We start from the raw sequence: 7,345 nt of genomic DNA on the forward strand, positions 1-7,345 counted from the left end.
GCCCTTAAGCTTCCTCAGCAGCTTTCCCTCTTCTACTTCGAATTCACTTCCGGGTCCCCAGTTTCCAAACTTCCTCTCCCCATCTCCTTGGCCTTCCTTCCCAGCCAAGCTCACCCCTTGCCTGCCTCTTTCTCTCGCACTTCTCCCATGTTGCTGCTGCTTTCCATCTGGAAACAAAACAAGGGTCTAGTCCTCAAGAAAGACACGAGAGTCTGTGAGCGCAGCAGCACACGGCGTAATGTTGCCAACCTCCAAGTGCAACCTGGAGTCCTTCCAGGATCACAACTGATTCCCAGGCTACAGAGATAAGAGGGAAAACTCCACGGTATTCCACAGATTCAGGGTGCAAATCCCTACCCCCCCCCAAGTTCCACAGGCGCAACCCCCAAATGCCCAGGAATTTTCCAGGCCAGAGTTGGCAACCCTAGATATTCCATGTACAGCTCCGTGTCCTCCCAAGGAATAAAACATGATAGTGCACAAATTGCCTGCCCCCATCAATAAGGAACTGCCAACCTAGCAGTTCGAAAGCAAGAAATTGCAAGTAGATAAATAGGTACCACTTTGGTGGGAAGGGAACAGCGTTCTGTGCGCCTCGGTGTTTAGTCATGCCAGCCACATGACCGCGGAAACATCTTCAGACAGTGCTGGCTCTTCGGCTTTGAAATGGAGATAAGCACCGCAACCCTAGAGTCGGATTTGACTGGCTTTCGAGCAAGGGAACCTTTACCTTTAAGATTAAATGATGCAGAGTAGCACGTATCGATTGGCAGCATTTCCTTTCTTTCAGACAATCCGATGACAAGAAGAGGAGGAGGAGGAGGAGATGATTGGATTTATACCCCGCCCTCGGAGTCTCAGAGCAGCTTACAAACTCCTTTCCCTTCCCCTCCCCACAACAGACACCCTGTGAGGTAGGCGGGGCTGAGAGAGCTCTTTCCAGAACTTTCCTTGAGAGAACAGCTCTGACCAGAACCATGGCTTGCCCAAGGTCATCCAGCAGCTGCAAGTGGAGGAGTGGGGAACCAAACCCAGTTCTCCCAGGTTAGAGTCCGCGCACTTAACCACGACACGAAACCGCTCTGGGACAACACAAACCACCCTCTAATCCCACCCTTGGGCTGAAGCCAACGGCTTCGCCACAGCCGGTGATAGGCGCCGGCGTTGCTTGTGCACAGAACAGGATTTGGCTTGGGAGGGTCTGGGTCAGGGTCGCCATCTCTGGGTTGGGAAATTCCTGGAGGTTTGGGGGCGGAGCCTGGGGAAGGCGGGGCTGGGGGAGGGACCTCAGTGGGGTACAGTCCACTGCCCAAAGCAGCCATTTCCTCCAGGGGGACTGAGCTCTGTCATCTTAAATCAGCTGTCAATCCGGGAGATCTCCAGACCTCCCCTTGAGACTGGCAACCCTGTGTGTCACTCAGAGACGGGGGGGGCGCTCTCCTCTTTGAGGCAGGGCTCCAGGAACAGCCCTCTTTTTAGCCTTCTTCGAGGCAGGACAGTTCCCTCCTCCCTCCCCCCAACCCCGCTACCCAGGCCCATAGCTACAGTGGGGGCGTCTCAGGGCCTGGCCCCCCGACCTACTGCCACAGCCCCCCTGACTTCCCATCCAGCCCAGCCCCCCCCCCTTCAATTTTCTATTTTATTTGTGGCGCTCCCTTGGGGAGGTGTGCGGGGTGCCCCCCAACTTATTTTAAAGCCCCCCAAATTGAAAAAAAAACAACCCTGGCTACAGGCCTGCCGCAAACCACAAACTGCCTCTTGGTCTTGGTCCCACTGGGTCCGTGCTTGCCCCATTTCTCCTGGCCCGGAGGCTTCAGCAAGAGAGGCAGTGTGTGTGCGCCTGAGCGCGCGCCTGTGTATAATTAGCAGCTGCTTTTCACATGCTCTCACCGATCTGCGCAGATGTTACTTCTGTCTCCCTCTTCTCCCCCCCCCCAAGCCCCAAATTCTCTGGCCCCACACTGTGCTTCCCTGGGCCTGCTCCCTCAACACCCTCCTCACACCTCATCACGCTCCTGGCTGCAGGCGGAACTTGCTAACAGGCCTGGTGGAACCTGTTTTGACGCTTGGGACAAAACAGGCCGCCGGATCACATGAGGAAGGCTGAGTGCCTGCCACGGGACACGGAGAGGCCTCGGCAGAGAGAGATGGGCGGCACCCAGACGCCGGCCTCCTGCCCAGACAAGACGACCTTGTGCCAAAAGAGAAGAAGAAGAGATTGGATTTATACCCCGCCCTTCACAACCCAAAGGAGTCTCAGAGTGGCTTACAAACTCCTTTTCCCTTCCCCTCCCCACAACAGACAGACACCCTGTGAGGGAGGCGGGGCTGAGAGAGCTCTGACAGAAACTGCTCTTTTTCAAGAACAGCTCTTGTCAGAACTATGGCTTGCCCAAGGTCATCCAGCAGGTGCAAGTGGAGGAGTGGGGAATCAAACCCGGTTCTCCCAGATTAGATTCCGCACACTTAAGCACTACACCAGGCTGGCTCAAAGCCTCCCCATCAGCAGGGGCCCTGGGGTTCTCCAATTTCGGAAGCGAAAAGCCTCAGTGGTTCGGCGGTAGAATTCTCACCTGCTACCACGCAGGTGGCCTAGGCTCAATTCCCAGTCAATGCACAAAAGTTTTGCGTTGTGGTGGTGGATCTGTAATCTATGATATTCATATTTGCTATTGACGCACAAATCTGCCCTGTGTGACCCCTTGGCCGAATTGGAATCACACAGTCAGAGTCCAACGAGTTAGATTAATATCTGTTTGTTGCAATTAAAACAGGGAATACAGAGCTGAGTACCTTTCAGCAATTAGGAATACCAAAATCTGGACCTATTATGATTATATATATATATATCAGCTGTCTATATATATATATACTTCACCCAAAGAGTGATTCACACTTGGAGTTCACTGCCACAGGAAGTGGTGGCGGCTACAAGCATGGATGGCTTCAAAAGGGAATTAGATAGGCATATGGAGCAGAGGTCCATCAGTCGCTACTAGCCACAAGGTATAGATAGGGGCTCTGGGGCAAGTGATGCTCTGTCTTCTTGGTGCTTGGGGGGGGGCAACAGTGGGAGTTCTGGCCCCACTGGTGGACCTCCTGATGGCACCTGGTATTTCTGGCCACTGTGTGACAGAGTGTTGGACTAGATGGCCCTTTGGCCTGATCCAACGCTGGCTTCTCTTATGTTCTTATATCAGAGAGAGTGAGGAAGTGTCAGAAATCGCATTCAGAATTCACACTCTTTTCCCTTTGTCCTACACTATCTGTGTTCCCTATGAACATGGGGAGGGGCCATGACTCAGCAGTAGAGACTCTGCTTGGCATGCAGAAGACCCCAGGCACAATCCCTGGCATCTCCCACTAAAGAGAATCGGCTGGTGGGTGAAGGGAAAGACCCTGAAACCCTGGAGGGCCACTGCCAGTCTGGGTAGACGATACTGACCTTGATGGACCAGTAGAAGGCAGCTTCATGCGTTCACAGCCTATTGAGGGAACTCGTTCCAGCCCTGATCTACACGTTTAGGTGGTAATAAGCAGGGAGGGAGCGAAGGCAGCATCGATAGCCCATGCTCGTCAGATCTTGGAAGCTAAACGGGGTTGGTACTTGGATGAGAGACCACCAAGGAAGGCTCTGTAGAGGGAGGGGATGGGAAACCACCCCCTCTGCTTCTCACTTATCTTGAAAGACCCTTGCTGGGCCACCATCAGTCCGTTGCCACTTGACGGCACATGTACGTACGTAAGCAGGTGGGGAGCCATTTTGAGTCCCAGTCTCCTGACATTAAGCCAGGGATTTCCAGAGACAATCTGCCTGCCTGTTTAGTGTTTGCACAGCACTGTGGGTTTTGTAGTCTTTGCGACTGATCGGTTGGCTTGTGGCTCTTATACAGCTGAGTATTGCTTGCAAAAAGAATAATGGCTTGTCAAAAAAAGAGAAAAGAAATTGGCAACTTCACAGTAATGTACGGCTGGCCTGTCACGCAAGCATATTGTAGTTGTAAAAACTAAGGTAGTCTGGTGCGAAAGGGTTAAAATACTGGGAGTGTACAGATGGTGTGAAATGATTAACATTTCACGAAAATACAGTATTACGAGACTACATCATACTTATTCATACTTATTCATGACTCAAGCGGATTCATCAAAAGCGCTGGGCTGTTCATACACGCAGGACCTCTGCCCTTGAAGTCTCAGCACTTGGCGAGCTGCAACTGAACGTCTGAACTTGACTTTGCTGAGGAATCTCTGGTGTTAAGGGACAAATGTTATAAAATACTGTGGTTTTGTTTGGCGACAGCTCTTCCAAGAGTCATCTCTTGAAATTGCTGTCATGTGTGTTAAGTCGCTTCAGACATATGGAGACCCTAAGGATATTGTTGTTCAGTCGCACAGTCGAGTATGATTCTTCGCGACCCCCTGGACCACCTCACGCCAGGCCCTCCTGTCTTCCGTCGTGCTCCGGAGTTTGCTTAATTTCAGGTTCGTTGCCTCGATAACACTGATCAGAAGTGTGATCCACTGAAGAAGGAAATGGCATAAGAAGTGTGGTCCACTGAAGAAGGAAATGGCAACCCACTCCAGTATCTTTGCCAAGAAAACCCCATGGACCCGAAGGATGAAGGACCTCCAAAACATCCTCTCCTTAAGAGCCTTCCACTGGTTTTGCAAACTGAAGGTCTTTGTGGCTTCCTTGATTTAATCCATCGGTCCCAGGTTGGGTCTTCCATGCTCATGTGAAAAAGGCCATGGTGGAGTGTGCAAGCGGACATCTGACATTTCAGATCAGGATTTGAAACTTGTAGGGATGCCAGCCTCCAGGTGGGACCTGGGGATCCCCTGGAATTACAGCTCATCTCCAGTCTACAGAGATCAGTTCCCCTGGAGAAAATGGGTGCTTTGGAGGGTGAACTCTCCGGCACCAGGGCTATTTTGGGGCAGGAACGGAGTTCCGGCTGGCTCCCAAGTTGGCCACGCCCAGCAGGAACTCATTAGCATAATAGGCCACACCCAACAGCAGAAACTCATTAGGATTGGCTACATTAGGGGTGTGTGGCCTAACATGCAAAGGAGTTCCTGCTACAAAAAAAGGCCCTGGGTTTTGACAACAAACAAGGTAAACAGAAGAAGAAGCAAAAGGTGGGTGTGGCTGGATGACCACACTTCTGGTAACATGGGGGTGCAGCCTAATGTGCTAATGAGCTGTGCTGTCAGGGGTGTGGCCTAATATGCTAATGAGTTTCAGATGTTGGGTGTGACCTATTATGCTAATGAGTTCCTGCTGGGCTTTTTCTACAAAAAGAGCCCTGTCTGGCACTATACTCCACTGACATCCCGTCCTCCCCAGGCTCCACCCTCAAATCTCTAGTAGTTTCCCAGCCTGGATCTGGCGACCCTGCCCCACGCCCATCCACTTCCGGTGGGGGGGGACCTGGCAACCCTGTTTGAAAGTGAGAAACCAGAACTGGCCCCCAAATGCCTTGTTTCCTCCCCCCCCCCCTTTCCTAGGGTTGCCAGCTCTGGGTTGGGGAATTCTTGAGATTGGTGGACGGTGAGGAAGGCGGGGTTTGAGAAGGGGAGGGCCCTCGCTGGGGTATGATCAGTGTTCCTTCTAAGATGAGTTAGTGTGAGCCGGCTCACAGTTTTTTAGCCTCTGGCTCACACATTTTCTTCTTAGCTCAGGAAGGATAGAGAAAACTAATTTATGAAGGAGGAGGAGGAGATTGGATTTCTACCCTGCCCTTCATTAGAGTCTCAGAGCGGCTCACAACCTCCTTTCCCTTCCCCTCCCCACAACTGATGCCCTGTGAGGTAGGTGGGGTTGAGAGAGCTCTGATAGAAACTGCCCTTTCAAGGACAGCTCTGAGAGAACTAAGGCTTGCCTAAGGTCATCCAGCAGGTGCAAGTGGAGGAGTGGGGGATCAAACCCGGTTCTCCCAGGTTAGAGCCCACACACTTAACCATTACACCAAACCACTACACCATATAGCTCACTCACTTTAATGCCAGTAGCTCACAAAGCAGAATTTTTGTTTGCAAAACTCCACGGCGAAGAGGGAGCACTCGGTATGATTCACACAGAGTCCACCTTCCACAGCAGCCGTTTTATCCAGGGGAATTGATCCGTGTAACCTGGTGGCCCGTTTTACTTCCAGGAGGTTTCCAGCTCCACTTGGAGGCGGGCAACCCTGCTGGCCTTTCCGGCTTAAGAAAACTGGCAGCAGCTCTAGCTGAGAGCGAGGAAGGGAGGGTCTTCTTAAATGTTTAACTTCTGCCTGCCTCCCTGGAGTTTATATTCACCGATTCTTGCCCAATTTTCAGTGGATGGAGTAAAAAAAGGTTTCGCCGACATTTGTTGAACAGTAGTCTTTATACATCTCCCCTGAGCACACATCCTCAGTTTATTCTTTCTCCTAGCAAAACACACCCATCACACCAGTTTGGTGCAGTAGTTAGGAGCGTGGACTCTAATCTGGGAGAACTGGGTTTGATTCCCCACTCCTCCGCCTGCAGCTGCTGGTGTGACCTTGGGTCAGTCACAAGTTCTCTCAGAGCTGTTCTCTCAAGAGCAGTCCTCGAAAGAGCTCTCTCAGCCCCCACCTACCTCGCAGGGTGTCTGTTGTGGGGAGGGGAAGGGAAAGGAGTTTGTGAGCCACTCTGAGACTCCTTCGGGTAGTGAAGGGCAGGGTATAAATCCAATCTCCTCCTCCTCCTCCTCCTTCTTCTTGCTCAAACCCAGCACCAAACCATAGTTCCTGGGTCAGGATGGTGGGAGGGGGCTGTTGGCCAGAGTTTACAATTGGCAGGGTGGGGGGCTTGAATTCCTGGTTCTCATGGGAGCAAAGGCGGTCAGAAAGAGAAGGGGGATTCAGGTTTCCTGGGAAGGGAAGTGAGATCTAGTGGTCAGAGCAAGAGGAGATGGAGGAGGAGCCAGAAGACCTGGGTTCTCCGTTAAAAAGTCTCAAACCTCCCCAGTCAAAGCATAGATTTGTTCAGAAGCGATCCCATACTATTTTGTAGCTTCCTGGTTCCACCTGGTGGCAAGATGCTGTACTCGGCATGTTCCTGCCTGACTCCAGAGGCCACATCCTGTTCCTTCCTCCAATGTCCCTGACAACACTGGGGGCAACTTAACACGCCCCACTGGTCTGCTCCTTGAAATGACCACAGATGCTTTTTTTTGCAAGGCCCGTGACCGTGTGGTCTGTGGGTTCGGGGCGGGCAGGGGGAGAACCAAGAACAAGGAGACTGGAGGAGAAAGAAATTGGTTGGTGATGGAGGAGAGGAAGAGAGAGAACGGAAAGGATCTTTTTTCGTAAGTGGGGAGGGAGGGAGGGGGGAAGAG

The sequence above is a fragment of the Gekko japonicus genome, unplaced genomic scaffold, assembly GCF_001447785.1.
Source record: "Gekko japonicus isolate JY-2015 unplaced genomic scaffold, Gekko_japonicus_V1.1 scaffold336, whole genome shotgun sequence".
NCBI classification, from domain to species: Eukaryota; Metazoa; Chordata; class Lepidosauria; order Squamata; family Gekkonidae; genus Gekko; species Gekko japonicus.